Genomic DNA, 25664 nt, shown 5'->3' on the forward strand with positions numbered 1-25664 from the left:
CATTTGTATACGAGTTTCCTGGGCTGATGGAAAGGAAGGAGAGATCAAGATCAGAAAAAAGGGGCACAGGCCTGTCGCCTCCAACGCGTGCTGCTGAATACAGGACCCTCGCTACAGGCAGAGTCAGCAAAGGAAGCAGTGGGTTGGGATTTTGTGTGACTTTTATCAAATAACAACTTTTATGCCAGGTTTCCTCTAAGATCAGACTGACAATAATATTCACTTTAAGGAAGGATTGGGATATCTTTCATTTGAAACACTTTGTAAGTTATAATTGACATATACCCTGTCAAGGTAATGTTATGTAAAATGGATAGATTCTTCGCAAGAATCTATACGATTATATAATTCCTTGAGCTTTTCTCCAAAATTATTGATGAGGTCATTCACACACACACACACACACACACACACACTGAATGAAAGCAAACTCTACGTGAATGTGAGAGAACATGGGAACAATGACCACACCATCCATAGCACAGCTGAGGAAACTCTAGCAAAACATAAACTATACGTTGAAAAAAAATTTGTTTCTTGAGAAGATAATGATTTCTCTAAATTCAGCTTCCATTTAATATAACACAAAGGAAACATTAAGTAAATAGCAGCTTTACACATGATGGGTCTAAGTCAGATAAAAAGGAAATAAAATTGGAGGAAAAGCAGTTGCAATGTGATGCTCTCTGAGCCAGTCCCTTAGGGAGACAAAGAACTTAAGCAAATTTCACAAAGTGGTATAGGAATTGCATTAAGATAACTAGGTCTTATAACTGACCTAGATCCATAAATTGAGTTGTAAATAAATTTTAGGTCTATCTGTAGGACTACACTAACACTACACTCTGATGGCTCCAATGGGATCCTGCTTCCTGGCACACCCACGGCTGCATGAGAGTCATCTGGGTGCAGACCAATATTATAGATTCCTGCCCCCCACCCAGAACCCGCTTCATCAAAATCTCCAGGGGTGGAATACAGAAACATGCTAAATGCAAGTTTAGCAGTTTCCCCAGGGTAAAAACAGATCAAGGTCACAGGAGAGGAAGGGCCACAGACAGCACAGAGCAGCTAAGGTAATGATATGCAAAAAGTGCTCCTAGCCCGCAGGCAAAAATCAGGCAGAGAGGATGTCTGCTGTGTCACTGCTCTCGGTGACTTTCAAAACATCATATCAAAATGGATAAATCCAGTTCTTAAACCACGTTCTTTCATTTGTGCAACTTGATTATTTTTCTGGTGCTTTAAAAACATACACCAGCATTATCCCTGAAGGCACTGTTTATACTGAGAGATAAATGTGGTGCCTTATTCATCAGCAGGAAAAACAGAAATATGGAAAGAAAAGGGAAGGAATGTGGTGCTAGTCATAATATCGACTACTCATTGGACATTTTTCAGTTTACAAATCAGTTTTTCAAACACACTCTGAAATGATGCTGACGGCAACCTTTTGAGGTTAAACTACCCTTGGTTTTCTCTGTGGGTTATTGAACTAGAACTCAAGTTCTACGACTTTTGTTCGATAAATATGATTGGTGTCCCTAAACCATCTGTCATAAATATAAAAAATTATTTTGATTGAATATAAATGCAAATGGATCAAAGAATCTCTTTTAAAAAAGAAAAGGTATATAACTGCATCTTTACTCAGTATACTTTTAAAAAATATAATATTACTGGATTCTGCAGTTTCAGCAAATATATTAGTCCTTTAGGAATAAGCACAGATGAAGAGAAAAGACATACACAGTTATTCTGAGCACTAAAGCACTCAGAATTGGCCCAAATGGAAAATAACATTATGCATATATGTTGTTAAAGACTGAAAATAAATAACAAGTCCACAGGGGGAAAAAAGAGAATAAAGAAAATAATGTAGGATTTAACTTGGTTTAAAGGCAGAAAGTAGGTATAGGTGATTCATGTTCATTTTGGTACCATCGTCATGAATATCCTTTTTGCAAATGTCCCTCATCCTGAAGCAGTGAGTCTGAGAAAGTCTTGAGACTGAATGCTTTCTCACTGCTTTTCTTGGTGGCTCTGGATTGTATGAAAAGTCAGCAACACTGAATTTCTGCCAAACTTGCAGGCCAAGTGCTGTAATGGAGAGAACACTGGGCCAGGAGTCAACGGATCAGGTTCTAGACAGGCTTCTGCCACTTGTAGGCTACAGCATGTATATAATCTCATGGAAATGCAGCTTTGTAACTTGCAAAACGGTGGACTTGAGCAAAAGTATCTGTCAATGCCCTTATAAATTTTAACATCTTTTCAAACCATAGATTCAAGCAGACTGAGATGCCCAGCAAGTTAATACTCATGAATCTATCTGTTCTGTTTACATATTTTGTTTCAAAACATGCTAAGCATTCCAGTTGTCATCCACAAGTTTAAGTTCAACAATCCCCACCCCCACGCAAAGATGCTCACAGCCTAATCCCTGCGACCTATGCATATGCTCCCTTACGTGGTAAAAGGAGCTTCACAGCGTGATTAAATTAAGGGTTTTGAGATGGGGAGACTGTACTGCGTCCTCTACTCTCTAGAACCCACCCTGAAATGTCTGTGGAATAAAAGTTTTAGAGATAGCTTCACTAAATTAAGAGCGCTCTGAAATTTTGTCTAGTTAGCACCATAATGGTTTAAAGTGATAGAACCTGAACTCAAATAGGCTCAAGTAAAATGTGGAATTCATTTCCTCAAAAAAGCCACAGGAAATGTAAGAACAATTGGAACCAGAGACACGAACCTCACCAGGACTTCTCTTTTCTCTGCTTTTTGCTGCCTATTAGTTTGATTTTATTTTCTGGAGGCAGAAAACAGCAGTACTCTTTATTTTTGGAAATATTAAATATCATGTGGCCACCTGTAGCCCCCAAGTTTTCTAAATTATAACTTCAGCTCCAAAGTGAGATTGAATAACTTTCTCAGGTCTAGATACAAAAATACAAAATCCAAGGGACATACTCAGACTGGGTGGCACAGGCCGACCACAGCCTGGAAGCAGCAAGTCCTTGTCGCAAGTGGGAAGGTCATGTTAGAACCACAGAGAGAGGTTCTGGTAATCACACAATCATGGGAAAATATGTGGTCATGATCTGTGTGTGTGTTTGTGTGTGGGGGGGGGGTGTCAGGTGAAATTATTCTCTAAGCGGCTCAGTAGACAGCACCACCGTAACCAACTCCGGCTAGAACCAAACCCACAGGTTCCAACCGAGGTAGACCTGGTTGCTCACTATGCACAAAGCCAATTCTTGAGACGAGGACTGTCAAGGGAGAAAGAGAACTTATTACGGATGACGTCATCTGGGAGATGGGAGAACTGCCTCAAATCCATCTCCCCACCCAAGGGAGGGTAAGGGCTTTTATATGGGGTTCAGGAAGGTGGCTCTGTGTGTTGGGGAAGGTCATGTTGGAAGCAACACGTGCAGAAGGTCAAATTCAGAAGCCACAGATTGGTGAGCACTGGATGGTGAGTCTCAGTGCTGTTATCTTGCAAAGAATCCACCACTGCTGGGAGACAACTCGAAAGGTAAAAAGATTAGCTACACAGAAAGATTATAACATTCTCGTCCTCGTGCCCTACGGGGCTGGGAATCAACAGCATGAGAAAGCTACAGGGAAAACGTGTGTGGGGGTCATTCTGTGTTTGTTCATGGAGCCGATTATACTGATCATGACCACTTTGTGCTTCAACATTCACATAACGGTTCTTCAGCGTACCCTGACATAAATCCTGTATCTATTACCGTTATAGCATTTGCTACTCTTTTTTTTTTTGTTTTTCACTATATGTAATATTTAAAATCCATGAATTACAATTGACAATATTTCTGTGTTTAAAAGCCTGTGTTGTCCAACAGAGGTGGAAGATGTATACAGTGAGCCAACAGAACTGGCTTTGACTCTGTTCTCTCTCTCATTCTGTGAGGTCAGGGAAATTATTTACACTCATCTATATAATGCAGAAAATAATATCTACTTTGAGTATGGTGAGAATTAAAAAAGACAAGGCAAGTAAAGCAGGGTTATTATGAGGTTCAAATGAGATTAATTCCACTGCCTTGTGCACTTTCACCTTTTAAAAATAGGCAAAAAGAATTAATTTAATTGTTCTTCAATGAGCTATAGTCTGTCTTCTAATATTGAGCTAGGTCCATTTAACTTGAGTTGGCTACTTGGCTACTAGGTTCCGAGAAGAAAAATCCATAATTCCCAAGCACAAGTTCAAAATTTTCAACCCTAAATTACACATTACTATAACAAAATTTTGAGCAAAAATGTTGCTTCAATTTCTTATGTAATGTTAGCAGTGAAGTATTGCCATTCTTCAGCCTGGAAATAAATTTGGAAATAATTGTTGAAATAGTATTTCTTCTATTACTACAATTACCATTGTGTTGACTTGATTATGTATTTGCCAGAGTCTTCCACAGTGTTCTTGTACTTATTTTCCTAACCATAAGCAGTTCTGCACCCTGCTGAAGACGACACCAGTCATCTTCACAGTCAGTGATCTTCTGGCTTCCTGTAAGATCAATTTTACATCCATTGCTTTTCTGCTTTCAATATAATTTCTGAAGAAAGTTGACTGTATATCTAACTGTGCTCACACATTTCTGAAATAAAACTCCCTTTCTCCTAAAAATGTTATTCCTTCGCTCTCCCATTTTGTTTATATTTCAAATAATCAATTACCAAGTTTTTTGATTTTATATTGGAAATAATCTGATGTCTGCCCTACAACTCCAAAGCAAAGTGACTTAAAAATAACAAATATCACTTCCAACCCACAGGTAGCTTCCAACTCACAGCTAGCTGTAACTGCTAGGCTCTGCTTACTACTGGTCCATATATTTTTCTTTTCTAAGACCAAGGCTAAAGAAACAAGTATTCCTGGGACATACTATGCTCACTTCAAAAGGCAATAAAACAACTGGGTCAGCCAAACCACACAATTACACGAAGAGCCTCTGCTTGAACATAACATAATTCAAATCCAATTATGTTTTATTGGCTCAAGCGTGTCACATGGCCAAGCCTAAAAACGGTCATGGAAGTATGATCTGCCCAGAGAAAGATACCTCACATTTTATTCATTTATTTGCTTATTCATTCATTCATTCATAGACAGGGTCTCCCTCTGTCGCCCGGGCTGCAGTGCAGCGGCAGAATCATAGCTCACTACAGCCTCAAACTCCTGGCCAAAATGCTGGGATTGCAGGTGTGAGTCACTGCACCCAACCTACCTCACTTTTTATTGCAAAGAGCATGGATACATAATTTTCTTATAGGAGAGGGAGTGAATATTTGAGAGCAAAAATACAGTTTCCATTCTCAATCTCTTTTTTTTTTCTTTAACTAAAACTCCATTCAATTCATAGTTCTCCTTCCAAAACAAATATTACCGGGTCACTTTTATATTTAAAATTTGGCTTTGTCTTCGGGTGGTTTACAGAAAATCCGTAATCCAGTTTTCTTAATGCCACATATAAGATCCTTCAGAGTCTGTTCTTTAACAAGCCCACGGCCTCATCATTGCCACTCCGCCTTGGCTATCCCAGAAGTTGAGTGACTTGCTCACGTCAATACTTAGCAATATTTAGTGCTGTGGACTGGCATGTAGATAGTGTAGCACATCAAGATGTAGTTATTACAAACAAAGTGAGAATCACACTTGAAAAAAGACTTCTAGCTTTAGTGAGCCATTTAAGTCTCCAAAGTTTAATCACTCTCTAACAGGCATTTTTTAGTACTTTCAATCCATTAGATGGGGATATTGAAGACATTTTCACTAAGATCAGAAATAAATTTCTTGCTCCACTTCTAGAAACAAGCCTGTTGTGAGAAGAGATGATGGGTTCATTTTATCAGAAGCTCTTAGGTAGCATCAGTGCTCTCAGCAGCCACAAACTCATCATCTTACTATGGTCCATTTACAGAAAAAAATGCTTTAAAACTGCCTTTTTTTTTTCTGAATGGAATTTGACCTGGTAAACTGGCTCTTCATCAATCATAGAGCCCTGCATTTTGGCCCATATGCTTAGAAGAGGATTATAGCGGTGCCAGCAAATAATCTGTATATAAATTGGAGTAGCTGGCATCCTGCCTTGGGGAAAATTTGATCGTAGCTATTAGGCTCCTACAATAAAGCCGTGCTATGAGAAAATCATTGGCTGAGGTTAAATATCTGGCCATTAATCAGTTTTTAATCACAGTGTCTGTGATGGAAAATGTATTATCTCACAACCTGGACACGGCAGTGTAGCAGTTTGGCATTAAGTAAAAAGAGGCGTCGCTCTGAAGAGTTGCTCAGATTCCTCACTCTCACCTGACGGTCACTTGGAGTACCATGATGCCAAGATCAGGGACAGAGGAAATGAATGGGACAGAGACAGTGAAATGTTCCAACCACATCTGTGATTATTTTACTGCTTCTTTTACAATTTAAAGCACACAAAGACTCTGAATATCCAATGACATTAATTCTATGCCTTACTTTGTTTTCAGTTAGTATGTAATAGGTACAACTGTAAGCCAAATTAAATATATAAAAGGTTTTGTTTTATAGTTAATTGATAATTATTTTATGATTTCCAAAACAAAAACTTACAGATAAGGTATAATCCAACTCTTATGTGAGACTGTCACTGCTGTAAGTCATCCCAAACCCACCACATACGGAAATGTTACTAGTAAATTGAATAAAGGGAAATAAGAATGTGTGAAATAAAATCATGCTGCTAAAACAGTAGTTTTTGCTTGTTTTGTTTTTTAAAGGGACAATAACAAATTGAAATTTGCCTGTGTGTGATATGCATATAAAGTGTTGGCACCATTGGAAGTCAACTCATTATTAAGCATGATACCGTTAAACAGGCTCATGGATGTTATATTGTAAAATGACAAAAACGTGTAGTTAGTAAAATTAAAAAGCTTACACTTTCGTTTGGTCAGCAACGCCACCCCGACTGCCCCAGCAGGCCTGACCTGCACCGGCCCTTCCCATGCTCGGCCTCTCCTGTCACTGGGCTGCTGTTCACTGTGGGACCCAGGGTCTCCTCAGCTGATAGGCAGAAGTGGAACTTCAGTGGGGAAAGGAACAGAACCCTGGCACAGCTTATGGCTGATGGGAAGCGGTGGTGTTCCCGGAGATGTCTGGTATGTTAAAATGCGCAAGGGGCCTATCTTATGGACGGCCTAGTAGAAATATGTTAAGAATGAAAAACAAAAATTTCGTCCCCTGAAGCAACATAAACCTTCTAAGTAACTTTAAGAACACAAATGGTATTGGAAAAGAGAAGATGACATAATGTGTACTTGACATCACTGGAAAATATATGTTCTCTGTAATTTTTGTTGCAGGCAACACTGTGTATTAATGAAACAAGTGTATGAACGTTCTGCACAAAAAGCTTGGTCAATACACAAAAGACTAACCAGATTTTTGTTGCCCTACGAGACTGCAAATCTAAAATTTGTTATTTTTGAAGGTTCAGAATCTGTGCAAAGTTTCTTTTATATATATCTGTGTGTGTGATGCAAGATAATGGGTATGATAAGCAGAAATAGTATTTAAAAATATGTCTTCATTTTGTGCTTAGCCTTATATTCAAGCATACACCCCAAATTATCGAATCTGACATTTTAAATGCCTCTGAAGGCAGTTCCACTTTGCCCTGCAGGCAGAAACCAAGAAATAGCCCTTGGTCAACTGTCCAAAGAGATAATGGGGAAATATGTCACTATACAAAATAGATCAGTGGCATAGTATTCTAAGTAATTCTATTTTTAGCCAAACTAACTCCTTGCTATTGTGCTAAATTTTTATGTCAACAAATCTCACTAAGAGAAGTAGCCAATTCCACATTTACCTTGTTGGCTGAAATCCAAACGGTAGCTGATTTCATAACCATCTCCTTGTTTACCAGGGAGCAGATGCCTTACAAGTTTGGACTACCCCATAGCTAGCAACATTCTGAATGACAGCCCTTGAATTTGAGAAAAACCATTAATCTGACCCAAGTGAAGAAATGCTTGCATAACTAGCAACGGGGTCAGCAGATCTGCTTATTTTTAACCGTCTGTTTAACAGCCTCTGAACTCTTGCTTTCTTGGCTACATTCCAAGGCTGCTTGGGACTTATTGAGACCCACATAGCAAATTGCAAAAAGTTGCTACAGGTCACTGACCCTACCCTAAAGCCCCACTAACTGGCATGCCTTCCTGATTGCTGAGAATAATGTTTTGATGATGATTTTGTTCTTTTGGTCATTAGAAGGAAGTTGCCACTTGTTCACTGAGAGGTTGTTGGGATTATGTTCATTTTCGTCAACTCATAAATCCAAAACTGCAGTGTCTGTAGGCAATGAGGATAAACTAATGTTTTTACCCTTAGCAGCTGAGCCATGAGAAAAGTCTACTTTTATTATTCTGCTGAAATTCTCAACAAGATTTATCATTTTTATTTAATAGACATCATTTCCCTCCACATTTTCCCATATGTCCATTCAAAGGGGCTACTAGACCTACATCCTAACCACATACTGTTTTGTTCTTGTTATCTATTTAAACCATGGTTCCATTTATTAATCAATCTTTGAATATATCTGAGTTTTATTTCTAATTTCTCATCTCACATAACTACAGTTTATGGCATTAAACATAATTTCCATGTCAAAGCACACCAATTATAATATATTCACTTTGATAGTAACATTTCATATAGGTTGTACCACTGGGCTATTCTCAGAAGTACTTGTGGGTGGATTTTTACATATAATTGAAAAAATTCAAGGGAAAACCTTTCTCTGTGCAGCCACACACAAAGCACGCTTACCTTTAGATTACATCCACATGCTAGTATGTAGGTACGCTGGGAAGTGATTGACGATCCTGCCAAACTCTCTCTGAGCCTGCAGGATATAGATGATACCTTTAAAATTGGCAGAAACCTAATTAATCTTGCATGAGATGCAAACCTTTTCTCCTTAACCTGATAACAGTATGTAACAGTAGGAAACCCACAATTTTTGTGATAAGGGAACCCAAGCGTGAAGGATGCGTATAAAAATATTCAAACAACAATAAAATTACCTTTTTCTCTGCCATAAAAAAGAACGGAAATCACACCCTGTCATTCTCTGAGGTGTTTTCGAAACACTACACAGCAGGCTTTTTAAGTACTGTAGTTGATCATAAAAATCACAGATCAAGTTAAGAAGCATTGTATGTGTTTGTCTTTTTAAGTTGTTTCCTTTATCAACTTGACACATAAAGCCTATGGTGCTTAAATTGATGTTTACTTGAACTGCTGCTGAGCAATCCTTCTTCCACCCTGTGGGGTATCAGGGACATCTTTTAGAACTTCTTGAGAAACTAATGTGCCTCCTCTAGTTTAAATCATGACCCTTGGCTTTAGTCATGCTATCAGGGAAGGATATATACTTTTTTAATGGTAAAAGCATGACACTCATACAAATATAAAATAGATGTATGTTAATGACTTTGATTAAATTACCAATTAATGAGGGAAATACTGAAGCACTACAATTGGTTCTGAGGAGAATTCATAAAGCCCCACATATATTAGGCACTCAGGAATGCTGAACTGAATCTACAAACAGATGCAAAATCTATAAATATCCACAAGGAACAGTCAATTGTTTTTCACTGTACAGAGTTTATTTGCTATATATGGACAAAATCATTTAAAATATGATCTTTTTTTATAATTTGGTATATTTGCAAAATATCTCAGAGAAAATGAATGGCAAAGATAGAAGATAACTATCTTTTATGTTCATTTCAAAACTGTTCATAAATTTTCCTAATTTTATGAAATATACAAAGGAAATAGGAACAACTTATATCATGGTTAACAAAAGTATTAGGGGGAATGTGTATTTCCAAGCAAAAGACTACAAGCGTTGAATAACTGCAGAACAAATACAAGATTTAAAGGACTCATTTTACAGATTAGCAGTATAACTTGTGTTTGCTGCAACCTACATAAACAGTTTTGGACAGAGGACATTCTAAAAATCTTAATTTCATTCTCACTGGAGATAAGTGATATCTCATTGTGGTTTTGATTTGCATTTCCCTGACGATTACAGATGTTGAGCACTTTGTCATACGTTTCTTGGCTATTAAACTGTCTTCTTTTGAAAAGATTCTGTTCATGTCCCTTGCCCCCTTTCTAACAGGGTTGTTTGATTTTTTCTTGCTGATTTTCCTGAGTTCTATATAGGTGCTAGTTATCAGCCCTTTATCAGTTATGTAGAATATGAATATTTTCTTCTATTCTGTAGGTTGTCCGTTTGCTCTCATGATAGTTTCTTTGGCTCTGCAGAAGCTTTTTAATTTGACCAGGTCCCATTTATTTATTTTTGTTGTTGCTGCGATTGCCTTTGGGGTCTTCTTCATAAATTCTTTACCTAGGCCGATGTCTATAAGAGTTTTCCAACAGAGCGAGAGAACGCTCATACACTGCTGGTGGGACTGCAAACTAGTACAACCTCTGTGAAAAGCAATATGGAGATACCTCAAAGAGATACAAGTAGAACTACCATTTGATCCAGCAATCCCACTACTGGGCATCTACCCAAAAGAACAAAAGACATTCTATAAAAAAGACATTTGCACTCAAATGCTTACAGCAGCACAATTCATAATTGCAAAGGTGTGGAAACAACCCAAGTTCCCATCAATACATGAGTGGATTAATAAAATGTGGTATATGTATACCATGGAGTTCTACTCAGCCACAAAAAACAACGGTGATCTAGCACCTCTTGAATTATCCTGGATAGAGCTGGAGCCCATTCTACTGAGTGAAGTATCACAAGAATGGAAAAACAAGCACCACATGTACTCACCATCAAATTGGTATTAACTGATCAACACTTAAGTGTACATGTAGTAGTAACATTCATCGGGTGTCAGGCAGGTGGGAGGGGGAGGAAGGGATGGGTATATCCACACCTAATGGGTGCAGTGTGCTCTGTCTGGGGGATGGACACGCTTGAAGCTCTGACTCGGGTGGGGTAAAGACAATATATGGAACCTAGACATCTGTACCCCTGTAATATTCTGAAATTAAAAAAAAATATTAAATTCCATTGTTTGAATTTGGTTACAGCTGCAACTGAAATTTCTCCATTAAATAATTTATAAACAATTATTTAGCAAGAAGATGGATGAGGGCTTGATATCTTTGTTTTCTGAATGTTTTCAATAAACTTATACAGTAACTAGAGAACCTGAAGCAAATCCTGTGAGAAATTACACATTTAGGGGAAAAATAGTTAAAAACCATTTAAAAGGTTTCCGTGTGTAGTCACACAGACTTTAGGATGAGCTCCTCGGCCGTTTCTGCCTCCTGTCTTGTTCTCACACACACCACACACACACACACACACACACACACACAGGCAGACACACAGTTTGACTGAAGGTCATCAGTCTGTTTTTATTAATGGTTGATTTGGGACCCCATTTGCTGAAAAAGTCACTCACATTATTCTAGCCATATTTTGTCTTTTCATCTATTCTTGACCTATTTTCCACCCTTCTTACTCTGCCCTCTGCCCTAAGAGGCTGACCTGGGTTACAGCTGAAGACCTGGTTTCTGTGCTGTCCGCCTTCCGCTTCAATCTCCCACGGGACAGCACAGTGAGACACTGGAGGGGGACAAAATGAGTTCAAAGAGTTGCCGCTCTTGCTCTCTCCCTGCGAAGGCCGTGAAGCTTCCGGTGTCTCCGGACCAGAGGCTCTGTCCCTCTCGAGGCTCTGCTCTGTGTCCCGGCACCTGCCTCTGCCCTGGACGGCTTCAGGGTCTTGCAGTGGCTGCGTCATTATAAACATTTAGAGTACTGATAAATTCTAAGAATATGTTTAATTTGGGTGACTTTAAATATTTCTACTTCTGTTCCTTCCTTTCTTCACCTTCTTGTATTCCCATTCCATATAGGTTATACCTTTTATAGTTATCCCACATTTTTGGCTATTCTGTTCTTTTGATCTGTTTTGTTTTTATTTTCACTTTGCTTTCCAATTTGGAAGTTTCTATTGAGATTTCCAGGAGCTCAGCTATTCTTTCCTCAGCTGTGTCCAGAATACTAATAAGCCCACAAAGGCATTCTTCATCTCTGTTGCAGTGTTTTTGATCTCCAGCATTTCTTTTTGATTTTTTCCTTAGGATTTCCATCTCTCTGCTTACATTGCCCATCTGTTCGGCATTCTATCTGCTTTATCTACTAGAGCTCTTACCACATTAACTGTAGTTTTTTAAATTCTAGGTCCGATAATTCCCACATCCCTGCCACGTCTGGCTCCGATGCTTGCTCTTTCTCTTCAAACTGTGTTTTCTGCCTTTTATTATGCCTTGTAATTTTTCCTAGCTAGCTGGACATGACGTAATGAGTGAAAGGAACTGCTTAAATAGGTCATCGGTAACGTGTTGGTCAGGTGTGGAGGAAAGTGTGCACTCTGCAGCCCCCTGATGAGCTCTGCCTCTTAGTGGGCCTGTGCCTCTGGCCTGTGAACTTTGTAAGCCAGCCCCACCCCACCTTGGTGGGACAGGATGGCCAGAGCATGCTGGCATTGGGCATCTCTCTTCTTGCAAGTTGTTTAGGCTCTGATAAATCCCCAACTGTTTAGGATATGGTAAAACAGTTTTCTTGAAAGCAGTTACTTTTTCCCTGCCTTTGCCAGAGTGTGAGGGGATTTTCCTCTAACGCTCACTGTGAGAACCCGGTTAAGCTACTGGAGATAAAGCTCACCAAAGTGTGGGATCCCCTCCTGGTGGGTCCTCCTGGAGTTTCTGGCTCCCAGACTTGTCTACCCTGAGCCTCCAGCCATTTACCAACTACAGGTCAGGTTTTTCCACCCCCAGCAATGGTTGCCATGGAGGTTTTTGGTCTTTTTTTTTTTCTCTTTCTCTTGCATCTTGTGATTCTGTGTCCACCTATCTGTCTCAAAATTTTAAGGGCAGTGATTTGCTCTGTGGTCTTACTTCTCTGACAGATCTAAGAAGAGTTGCCGATTTTTCAGTTTGTTTGGCTTTTTACATGTTGTTAGGATGGAGTGCCTTGCATGCCAAACTGAAAACCCGAAATCCCATCAGTGATTTGTACCATGACTGTTCTTTCCATATTCATTGCTTAATACTATCAACTGCAAAACAGGCGGCGCTGGAGCCAACAGCTATATTTCAGCGTCTGCACAAGTTCCTTAAAGATAATTAATTTCTCAGCTTTATTTTATGCCAAGTGTCTTTTTGTTACATTTCAACAACCAGTGAAATTAAGTTTTGTAAATATTAGGCCTTGAGAAGATAACCCCAAAGCAATGCTGAACTTTAGAAACCTCAGCCCCAAGGACAAACAATACTTTTCACTCAAAACTCCAACTCATTTGAGGAGGTCACGCTTCTCTAATGTGCTGTTGACCTCTTCAGACTTCCTCTGCTCTCACAGACTTTTAGTTATAAGTCTGTAGTCAACTCTTTCACAACCGCATACATTTTTCAGGTAAACATGTCCAGACTTCAGATTAGCAGAATCATTTCTTTCTTATGAACTTAAAATATTTTCTAGTCTTGTCATCCTATGCTTAGGTATATATATTATTATGTGCAATTTTCTTACACAGGAAACCACCATGGGACACACCCACACACGCACATGCGTGTGAATGAGAATGGAAGCACTGCTGCCACAGGTCCAAAGAAAAGCTAACCATCATCTGTCTGCCACGAAATTGAATCTCATACTTGGTTTCCTAATTTAAGCCCAAACCCTTTGGATCACACATTCATTCATTCTTTTTTTTTTTTAAGAGACAGGGTCTTGCTATATTGTTCAGGCTTGACTTGAACTACGGGACTCTAGCAATCACCCAGCCTCAGCCTCCCAAGTAGCTGGGACTTCAGGTCTTTGCCACTGCACCCCACTCAAAACAAATATATTTTTTAAGAGTTACAATGTGTCAGGTTCTAGGGATAGCCTGATGAACAGAATGAAACTGTAACTTTCTTATTAAGCTTATAGTCTATAGAGGAAGGTTGTATTAACCAAGGAAGAAATGATTAATATTGAATACGTGCTACTGGATGAGTTCTTTAGGAACAATAAGAGGAACACCTAGGAACAGGTTTGTCTGGAGCTGGTGAGATCTACATTAATACATCTGGAAAAGCTGTATCTATCCAGGTGACAGTGACGGAGGATCGTCAGGGAGAGGCAAAAGCTTGGTGAGTAAGGAAGTGACAGTGGCTTTTTACATTTGGAGCAGAGTGTGTAAAAGCAGGAGTGAGGCTGAAAAGGTAAGAGGGTTGAGATGATAAATAATGTTATAAAGAGTTATGGAGGACTTCCTTATTGAAATGGACAACTGTTGAAGGGTTTTGAGTGAAAGAATATTATGATTAGATTTTCAGTTTAGAATGATGGCTGTGATCTGAGATAGGGTAGAATAGACTGAAGCAGCAAAGTATTAGAGGTACAGATAGCATCCATGAAGCGTCTGCAGTGATCACTGCAAGAAACGCTGGACAAGGAACCGTACTCGCACCAAGTCATCACCACTGGGAGAGAGAACACAAATTCTAGGGACTCACAGGACCCCGTCCCAAACTTGGGTCCTGGCTTGGTCAACCTAATGAATGGTAGTGTTCTTTCTTTTTTCTTTATTTCTATTTTTTATGAGAACACAAGAAGAGTAGATAAAGTTTCCAGTTCTGGACAAGATGGAATAAACATATTCCACCTTATTTTTCCTGCTAATTACAACTAATTACAAAATAAAAAAGGGAACTATGTATGAGAAGACTCTGAAAAGGGAAGAAAAAGACCAGGAAAAGAACAGCCCTATATGACAAAACCTTTGTCACCACACCTGCCTTATTCCAGGAGAACACTACTCAAACGCTGTGCCCCGCTGCCGCCCCACTGAGTGCTGTGGCCATGTGGTTATAAGCAGAGCCTACCCAGCTCTTCTCACCTGCAATGGCAAGTGAATCCCTCTCCTTATCCCTACATGCACTGCAAAGACCATGGGATGAAGCCCTTGCTGGCTTTCCAAGCCTTGCTGGGACAGCAGATGGTAACAAAGACAGCTCCCGTCTTCCCGGATAGAGAGTTGGGAGCTGGAGAAAAAGATGCCTTAAATCTGGGCTTGAAGTGCCAGTAAGACTCTGGGGCTGTGTATAAAACAAATCAGACATGACAGAGCAGAACCTGCAAACTGAGCCACTCTATGAAATAAAACTAGGCTTTCAGATTGGTCTCCCAGTAGGACACCAGTGAAGTAGACCAGAATTGCACGCACATTTTAAGTAGTTTTTACCCAGTATAGATAATAGCAGACTGAACATCTAGTTTCCCCTTGTTTCTTCTGTTTATCATCTATCTGTCATCACCTGCCTGTCTAGCGAGACAGCTATCTTGATTTTGGAAGTATCAAGAGCCAGGGATGCCAGGAAGCGTCCATACTGAAATATAAAAAATTCAGCTAACGATGAACAGTGTAGCAGCTTAGGCATTTCAGACTTCCAGAGAGTGTCAACTGTAAGGAAACTTGTATGTTCATACTAGAGTTTTACTAGGTACTTTGCTTTTTAATGGTATTGGCCATGCCTGAGTTTCATGTAGACTTATATTAAGGAGGAAAACTTCTAAGTGGAAAACTTCAATCCATTTCCCATTCTATCAAAATTAATGGAATATGGTCAATAAATACCAATACATTAGAGTTACTAGACATGTTTCAGTGGATAAAGAAAATACTTTTGAAACTTTAATATCACTTGACAAGAAATCTGTTTAAATGAAAACATTGCAAGTGCAGAATGATGGAAAAAATATGTCGTTTTTCTCGATTAACAACATCCACAGTCTTTCACAGAACACCCACAGGAAGCCCAGAAACATAATGGGAAAAGTGCAAAAATCTATCGAGGGCTTTATTGACTCAGTTATTCACTGAATCACAGCAGATATAAATACTCTCCTTGCCCTTAGGGCTGCCTTCAAAAATGCTTGCCTGTATCAACTTAGACTGCAAAATAAATAAAAAAAAATAAAGCATCAGTGACTGTGTTAAGCTACTGCAGGCAGAGGTTGAAAAATAGTGCAATAATATTCTAAGTAGCTGACCAAGCTCAGAGCTCGTAGAAGGAGTGACAGGTGGTGTACACACCCCTGGGCCCTGACTCACTGAATGCCAAATAGCACTTACTCTACCTGGACTAATAATCAACAGCAGCCACGTTGTACCACACACTTCTTGTATTTCTCATCTGCGGTTTCTCTTGCAAATGTCATTTTAAGAATCTTATAAAGAAATGAAAATGATTAATTTATACTTTATCATGGATTTTAAATACTATGTTAAAATGTAAAACCACTGAATGAAGTATATATTTGTTTTTATTTCAGAATATTATGGGGGCACAAATGCTTTGTTACATAAATTGCCTTTGCACTGCCTGAGTCAGAGCTACACATGGGAGCTACCAATTTTTCCACATACCTTGAGTTTAGAAGCATTAAGATGTTATCACATGGTGCAGTAATCTGTGTGTGTGTGTGTGTGTGTGTGTGTGTCTGTGTCTCTACTGAAGTTTCAGCTGTTTAAGAGCAGAGGGACACATATTTCCATTTCAGTTTCTTTAGCACCTGCCACAATAAATATGTGATAAATGAACAAAAAGAAGGACTGGACAGGTGAACAATGTTATTATTATCAATAAACATTTGTTTTCTGGAATTTTAGGGGGGAAATACTCTGCAGCTATATCCTTGCCAAAGGATATTTCAGAACTCAGAGAGGTTTCAAATTTAATTTCTGAAGACACGGCCCTGTTTTGACACATTTACCAAGCCATAAGCTGCTAGGATTACAGTTTTAAAGTGGATAAAATGAGGAAACTTGATGTGAGTCAGCTGAAGTTGGGGATAGGTATAATCTAACAACAACAAAAAAGGATGCAGGAGATTTCTTAAACTGTAATTGTTTTAAGATCCAGAAAATATTTTTAGGGATTGAAGAGAGAAAAATGTGGGGATTTAACCTTCAGATTTACAACATAGCTAGGTAATTACAGCAAGCGAGCATAGCAGGGTCTGTGCAGCCTTAAATTATCTCCAAAAATTCCAATGAACCAAACTACTGGGACATTTCCATAGGAAAAGGATATCCCTTCTCTAGGGGAAAAAATGCCAGCTTTCCTGAAATCAATCAATCTGTCATCAACAGATTTCTTGCCTACTTCAACATGAAATTCCTTCTTGAGGGTCTGTGAAATTCCAAAAGCAACTATGTGTTTGGTTTTGGAATCAAGCGGTTCTGAGGTGCTGGGTCTGAGGAGCAGAAGGAGTTTTTCATCCTAATCTTTCCCTTCCTGTACATCACCCACACCCACCTCCCTACGTGAGAACGCTCGTGTTCCTGCCGCTGCTCTGCTGGCTGCTGTTAGGATTTACTACAGATCCACTGGTAGGTGATGCTGAGACATTTTTGTCAACAGCTTTGCTCTTCGGATACAGTTTTCCTAATTTTTCAAAAAAATTTAATTGGCTTGGTATTTTTTAAAAATGTTATGTTTTCGTCATCCTGACAATGTTGAATTTTGCCTGAGCCCTGTGCTCCTGGCAATCAGTGAAAATTTACGGAACCCCCACCTCAGCCCACCACACACAACCCTTTTATGCTTCTTGAAACAGCTTAACTGCAGGAACCACCCTTCTCGCCCGCTTCATCCTGCTCAGATAAGACCAGAAGACAACTCCCTTCATGCCCAGGGCAAGGTCAGAACACACCCTTCAAATCCCCACTCTTTGCCTCAGAAATGGTGAGCTGGACCATCTCTACCCATGACCAAAATGGATAAAACACCTACTAACTTGACTTGATCCAGCTTGAGTTAAGCTTCTTTCCTTCCTTTAGACCCTGAACTTTGACCCACCCTTGAGCACCGGAACACAGGACAATCTCTTCCCAGTTGCTCCTCTGGAAAATTGGCTTACCTTGGGAGAAAACATCAATCTGCTGATCATCTCACGCCCTCATAACAAGTTCTGGCTAGCACTGTTTACACCTTCCCTACACAAGAAAATTTTTCTGTCTCATCTTTGAGATGCTTGCAGAGCTCACGGTAGGACATTTCCCCCGTTGTAATAATCCCCAGCCACTATTGCAACAGTTCTCCTCTCTCTGCTGCAATAATCCTTTTAAACAAAATCTCCCTTCTATGCCCAGGTTTATTTTTATTTGAGAATACAAAAATGTTTTATATAGAAAATGAGCTGTGGGAATAAGGCAGACACACTAAGTGTAGGAACTATACACGTCAGCACCCAGAGTGTCTATCAGGAAGATATTTTAGTCAAAGCTTTTTGGAAGCGGGAATGGATGAGCTGGACGGGGTGCAGCACACGGAGGCAGGCACCATTGCGCTGCCCTCCCAGCAGCTGGTGTGTGGACAGAACGGGAGAGCAATGGGAACATCAGCTTCATCTGGAGGAAGTTTCAAACTATACATTTTTGCATATCCCCCCACCACTCCAGACTGTCATAGGCTCCCCTGAGGTCAGCGGGTCGGTTAGTATCACTTAAAATCCCTGAGTATGCCCTTCCCCTGAACAACCACTCCTCGGAGACATGGGGCTGCCAGAAGGATGCTGGGGGCCTCAGCTCAGGGAGGAACATGGGCCTCTGGTTCTGCCCGTGGTCAAAGGCTTGATGAGAAAATGGACTAGTTGAAATGGGACAGTGGAACAGTGCTAAGGAAAACACTACCTCCAGGACTTGCTTATTCATAACCATAGGCATATCTGATAAAACTGCAAAACAACTTCTATCACCAAACATCATTTGTGAGAGACCTATAAATCTCTGATGGTCATTAAGAGTGAAAAGTAATAATTTCATTTGCAAAAAAACCTCACAGCAAAAATTAAAATATTTTTCCAATTGTTTATATCCTGAAAGTGTTAAACTTGTTTGAACAACAGATATTTTTGTCATTAAGATATTTATAATTTTATTGTTCCAATTACCTTAACACCATTCACAATATAACTGATTCCTGACTATAATGCCTCGTGTCAACATAATCTGTTGATATAAAAATTTGTTTAATTGCAAAAGTATAAAATGGTCTACATAGAATAATACTTAATATTTTGGCATTTCTTGAATTTAAATGTAAAATTATTTTTAGTCTTTTTGGTAATAGAATTCTCTGACATTTCCTAACAGTTTTTAAGGATTTATGAATTGTTTACAATGAAACAGTGAATAGATTATACTATTGACCACATATATTGATTGAATAAAGCATATTGTTAATTGCAGGAGGTAAAAGTTAACAATAGATAAGAAATGACTTGATTTGGGATTTTAGTCTTAAAGGAATACTTTATAACAAGGCAAATTTCACAGTACATGGCAATAATTGTAGCAGTGCCCACAAAATTGTAGATTACAGTTAAGATCACTTCTTAACATTTTCTCTGATAAGTATGTCACCCTAACTATTCTGGGATTTATTCATAATGTTTAAATATAAATCTCCCTGTTCTCAGATTACCTTGTACTCATTTCTACTTTTCATATTACAGCACTATGCCATGTTATTTCTAAGAGGAAGAAAAAGAAATCTGTTCCTAGGGAAGTAATTATATTAGCAGACCCTGCTCTCCTCACTTCCAATTCACTAGTTGCACAAATGGGAAGAAAATATTAACTTACCCAAGATGGCAATGACTTCATGAAGTTTTTATTTTCTTCATAATAATTAACCCAACCTGCTTTTAATTTTTATCAGGTGTGCCCAGTGATAGATTCAAATTGTTTGCAAATCTCACATTCTAATTTGATCCTTTGGGTCTATCTCGGATGCTCTATCTTAGGCCAGTATTACCTATACCGGAGGAGCATGCAATGGCCAGATTCTACAGAGAACAGTTTTCATGCACCACCCAACGTTCCCATTGCCAGATGTAATAAATTGGCTTAACTGAAGAAAGAATACCTACAACTCCCATGACTGAAATACTGGGGCAGGTCTTCAGTCAAGGCTTGAGCAAACACCCCAGGACCCGGGTTGTCCTTCTCCTGGCTCTAACTACCGCAGAGCCGTCCTCACGCTGGGCTCCTCCTGGCAGCCCCAGTCAGCCCCACCCAGCATTGTTTTCACATGACACTCAGGAAGAAAAACACATCTCTTGATGTTGTGGAGCAGTGACAAGGCTTTTCCTTCCTCAGCAGTCTCAGTGAGTGTTACTGCCCTTGCACTGCTAGGACTGGAGATGGAAACAAGCACGACAGCTTGAACGACGATGATGAGCAGAGACCACCCCTCCCTGTGTGAGAGACATGGATCCTGTCGCATCTCCACGGCTAATGAGGAGGGAGGGGCGTTGTTTCTCAAAGGAAACTAGGGTACCAGGAAACAGCCAAGGCAAACCTGCTGGAGTCCGCCACCCTGCAGACCTGCCACCACAGTTACACTTTATGCACTGTCACCTCCCCGCCAAGCATCCCACCCCCGAAGGCTACTCCTATTTAGAGCTCACGGTTCTGGCACCGTGATCCATTATTCAATTAACCCCGCTAGGACCAATGATCCATTGGTCTTGTCACCATTTTGTTTGTCACTTCTTGTGACCTCCCTTTCCTTCTGTCCTTGTTTACCTTTCATGTGAAATTATTATTAATATTATTAATACCTCAATGTATAAAAATGTGAGGAAATGCAATTGTTATTAATAATTAGCTATATTTAACCATTCTACAATATATATACACTTCAAAACATCATGTTGTACACAATAAAAATGTATATTGTCTGTCAGTTACAAAAATAATAAAATATAGTATTTGTTCAAAAGGACTTAATTTAGAATTTGATTTGGAGAAGTTGTAAAAAGTGTCAAAAGGTTTAACATACTTGATCACACATCACTGGGAAACAATACCAAGTGACAAAAGATTTTAAAGGCAAATACAAATAGTTATGAATAAAACTTAGATCTTTTAATATTGAAAAGACTAGTTTTCTTAAGCCATCAAAGGCCTCATAAAAGACAACATAATGCACATAAAAATTATCTTAATAAAATACAAGATGTTTGTTTAGTAGATCAACTACTTGATAGTTAAAAAAATTTTATAATATTTTATCAAATGCAGACCAATACTTCAAGAAAAATGTCATTTAACATGAAAGATCACATTCTAGTTTTTTAATTAGTGTACCATTAATACTAATTTTTAAAAAAAAACCTTGTAAATAAATAAATTCAATCTCAGCCAGTTTTGACTTTATAAGATTCCTCTTCCAGGATTTCTTTTCCACAAATCTTTCACTATCTTTTTATAAAATCCACCAGGTTTTTTCTTTTGTCTATCTCATTCTGAAATAATTAGTCATTCTACTTTTGTATAGAATTACTCTTTTTTTCTCTTAACAAAAATACAAATTTGTACCTCATCCCTTTTTTAAAACACCTTAATTTCCTTGCTTACTTTCCATACAGAGTTGTTTTTCTTATAATATCTAGTAGTTTTAGTTCCATATATTAGTTAGAATATTTAATTCTTAATAACCTTAATTTTTAGTAAAAACTAGCAAGTAACTGTGAACTGTCTGTCACAACCAACATTCTATACATGAACATCATTTAAAAATTTCTAAACACATATGCTTACTCATGGTACAATTTCTCTTGTTTAGTAACAGACTCAAATATCTTTAGTTCTGTTATACAGCATAAAAACAAAAGATGTCAAAAGTTAATAAACTTAAACTTATGTTCCACAATGAGTGCTTCAGTATTTTATCTTACTTGGAAATAATCTAGGTTGTTGACGAATATGTGTCACTTAATTTAACTTAGAATAACTTAAGGCTTAAGTTACCAAAAAATTCTTGACACTATTTTTAATTTTATAAAACATAATTATTATTGAAAAAGTTCTTTATAAACTTGTATCCCACTTATATTTATTTAATTCACTATTCTTAAAAGTTATGCTTTCATTACTTATGAAAATTATACGAGACACTAAACAAAGCTAGACATCATCTTTTATACATGCCTGATTTCTCTTGTTAAATCGGGCATGAATAAAAAATCACAGAAGCAAAGAAACTAAAAAGTTAAACAGGACTCTTCCTTCTTTTTTCTTTCTTTATTTATTTACACTGCCATGACTTCTAGGCATCAAGCAATTCATTTTTATTGCACATTTTGTTCTTAGTTTAGATTTATCATTTTATGATCTTAAACATATAGTAGGGATAACATAAGCTTATTTGACTAGTAAACCTAGGTAGAAAAAATTATATGCCTACATTATATTTAATGCTGACCATTCTGAATACATTTCAGTTTTTATTTTACCAACAATTTTAAAGCTAGTTTTATTTATCAAGTATTATTCTAGGTGAAGTAACCTTAAAAAAAACTAAGGTTGCTTTTATACTTCTGAGTGTTTTGTGAATATCTAATTTATACGATTTGTCTCTAAGCCAATATGAATAGAACTCTTTCAAGGAATTTTATAAATTAATTTAGTAATATCATCTGGAGGTAGAAAAATATCATATGTACATAACATATTATAAACCCACATACATAAACATATGAAAACCTATAGAAGGATGCAAAGATAGCATTGCTTTCATTTTAAAACTCTGTCCTGTGCCAGGTACAATAATACAAAACTCAGTAGTTTATAGGAGAACATCAGGATACAAATTATGTTTTAGAGAGATGGAATAAGTTAAGATTAACTTAGTAAAGCTTTTCACTAACATTTATGGAAAAGATATTCAAAGATTTTCTTCATTTGCTCAATTTCTACATAGTTCCTTTTTCTTAACTTTTGATGAAAGTCATCTCTTTGAAGTTTGTATTGCCAAAAAATATCTACCACCTTCTAGAGGAGACATGGTAGGGAATTTATGTCTCAAGGGCACAGAGGAAGAACGTTTTTTTCATGGAAGAACTTTGGGCATATTTACCTGTTATGTGAGATTAATTTCACAGTTACTGTTGACTAAATTTTAGGCAAATGACTGAGGAGAAATCTAGCAGCTGACATCCATTCTATTTCCAACAAGTTTTTTCTTTTTCAGGTAGTTTCTGTCAGAGGCCCTTGAATCCCTTGACAGCGGAGGTCCCTAAGGTTTGGGTGCCTAAGGGGCTGGACTGGGAAGGAAAAAGGTCTGACGATGAGGGACAGAGAGAGGCGGGAGGTAGGAGCTTGAAGAGAGACCTATGGAAGGATTCAAGGAAACTGGATGGAGGACTAGAGGTGAGAAAAGTGGGAAGGAGGCCCAGAAGCAAATGAAAAGAAGACATCTTAGAGGAGCCGGTTTGAGATCTTAAGCTTCCCAAAAAAGGCCAATGTAGGTATACATTATCTGTCTTTTTTGTTTGTTTGTTTGTTTTTTGAGATAGAGTCTCGCTCTGTCACCCTAGGTAGAGTGCAGTGGCGTCATCATAGCTCACAACAACCTCACACTCCTGGGCTCAAGCCATCCTCCTGCCTCAGCCTCCCAAGTAGCTGGCACTACAGGATGCCTGGCTAATTTTTCTATTTTTAGTAGAGACGGGGTATCACTCTTGCTCAGGCTGGTCTTGAACTCCTGCGCTCAAACAAACCTCCTGCCTCAGCCTCCCAGAGTGTTAGAATTACAGATGTGAGCCACCACACCTGGCTGTTACACATTATCTTTAGCAAACATGATTCCAACAAGAAGGAAAGCAGACAGAGGGGGCAGAACGTACAGTTAGCAGGGATTCAAAGAGAGGTTTCTGTTGGCTAAGAAGAACCCAGGGGAGAGGCCTGATCCAGTGGAGAGAACAGAGTCTTTAATAATGTCTTTAATATATTTTGATTATTGGGTTTCAACTAAGCTGACTTCTGACCATAGACATCTTAAAAAATTACCTCCTAGCAGTGTTGAACTCACTTTACCCTTTTTACATTTGTCAAAGGTACTGATGAAGTGGCTCATAACCAAACCAAATAAGCCTTTTATGATGCAACCAGGGATGTAGGAGGCATCCTCAAAAAGAATGCAAAAAGATGCAAAGCTCCCAAAAGCCAGAACCATTAACAAAGACAAAGGAAAGGTGACCATCGTTCTTGAAAGAATACCTGTGTTGTTAAATAACAAAAGTTGAGATTACCACAGCCCCCTATGAACTGGGATATTTATTACAGACTCCCATGAGAGCTGGCACCTTGGACAGAGAACGTCCAACTCAACGCCGCCTGAAACAAACAAACGGACACTCGCGCCACCTGGCTGACAGAGACCAGAGGACACTCTCATGCTCACAAGGCCAACCTCTCAGGACACAAACAAGGCCAACAGGAAAGAGACAACTAAAGGATCAGTAACAAATGGGTAACTCTAAACCAAGTTTATACAAGAATCACAATCCAATCATTTTCCTGTTAATCTGAATCTGCAAAGGAAGCGACAAAGAGAAAAGTTTACCTCTGTCTCTTGACCAGGCACTGCAGACACAGATGCTGGTGAGCTGAGGTTGGTAAGAATTTTGCCTTTTACCAGCTTTTTGTCAGTTGTTCCAGGATCTCATTTGCAGGCTCCAGAGTGAGTGGGCTTCTCTGTCACCCCACACTGGGCAGCAGAAACTGTAGGGATGCACAATTTCTTCTCCTCATTCACACAAGGTTTATGGCGGAAACTCCTATAACAAAAGACAGATAAACAAGAGTAAAACGTTCGCTTATTTAATACAGGCTTTACAAAATTTGCTTAATGTAAGTTTTATTCCATCTATCTAAAACATAATTTGGATCCTGATATTCTTCAGAAATGGAGAAATCTGTGTATTTTTAGGGACAGAGGTATTCTTGGAAGACAAAAGGACACCATGCAATGGTAATAAAATGGGGGAGCTTTGCAAGGCCTTTTTGTTCGGATTCTTCTTGGTGTCCTTGCAGCTTCATTTTTTCCTTTAGGTACATGGATGATCCCTCTAGAATGAGGGTTTTATGACCTACTTTAGAGGAAGGTCAGAAAATTCTTATGGCTTACTTCAGGGGATAATGTTGAGAGAAGGTCAGAGAGACTTTCTTGCTTCTGCTGTTTCTCAAACCAAGGTGGCATATTTTGGGGTAACATATCCTGAACTCCATCAGTATAAAAATTATCATGTTGAATTGTGACTATGTTGGCATTCAACTAGCTCCTTTCATTCTTTCTTTCATATACTTTCTTTAAGCCCAGGCTAGATGTAAGGTCATGAACTTAGAATCTACTACAGATCAATGTTACATATTTATTCCTTACCTCATTATGCGCCCACTTCTCTGCGCAGGTGGAAAGACTGAGATCATGAAAGACGCAAGTGATAATGGGGGGAGGGTGTGACGTAAGCCATAGCAACTGGGTACGTCTAGGGTGCTAAGATTTGCTAAGACTGAGACTTCGAATAGAGAAAACAGAAACGTCAGCATCAGCAAATTACGACTGCAAGGATGAAACATTATCGCCACTGTTCTGCGGAGTGTCAACCCCACTTGTTAATATGCAATCCCGACAGTATGGAGACTGCGCAAAATTGATTCAGAGCAATCTCATTATGGACTGAGCACTATTGTCAAAT

The sequence above is a fragment of the Eulemur rufifrons genome, chromosome 18 (genome assembly GCF_041146395.1).
Source record: "Eulemur rufifrons isolate Redbay chromosome 18, OSU_ERuf_1, whole genome shotgun sequence".
NCBI lineage: Eukaryota > Metazoa > Chordata > Mammalia > Primates > Lemuridae > Eulemur > Eulemur rufifrons.